This window comes from Odontomachus brunneus, unplaced genomic scaffold, assembly GCF_010583005.1.
Source record: "Odontomachus brunneus isolate Ranch 3 - 2012 unplaced genomic scaffold, Obru_v1 Obru_scaffold_202, whole genome shotgun sequence".
NCBI classification, from domain to species: domain Eukaryota; kingdom Metazoa; phylum Arthropoda; class Insecta; order Hymenoptera; family Formicidae; genus Odontomachus; species Odontomachus brunneus.
Window position 1 is genome coordinate 389,347 of NW_022639652.1, and position 246 is coordinate 389,592.

Below are 246 nucleotides of genomic sequence, written 5' to 3' on the forward strand. Positions count from 1 at the left end.
ATTTTTCATATACAATATTAAAATTTTATGTTAATGTTTTATATGTTAATGATCTGTGCAATATATAACAAATAATGAAACATAAAATTAAAAAAAACAAAAAATATAATAATTAAAGTTGTTATGTAAATCTCTTTTATTATTATTTTTGGAAGAAATACAAAATTAAATTTTTTATAGATGTTTCTCCGACAAACAGTTTTATATAATAACGTTTTTCTTAATATTTATCTACTTTAATTATTT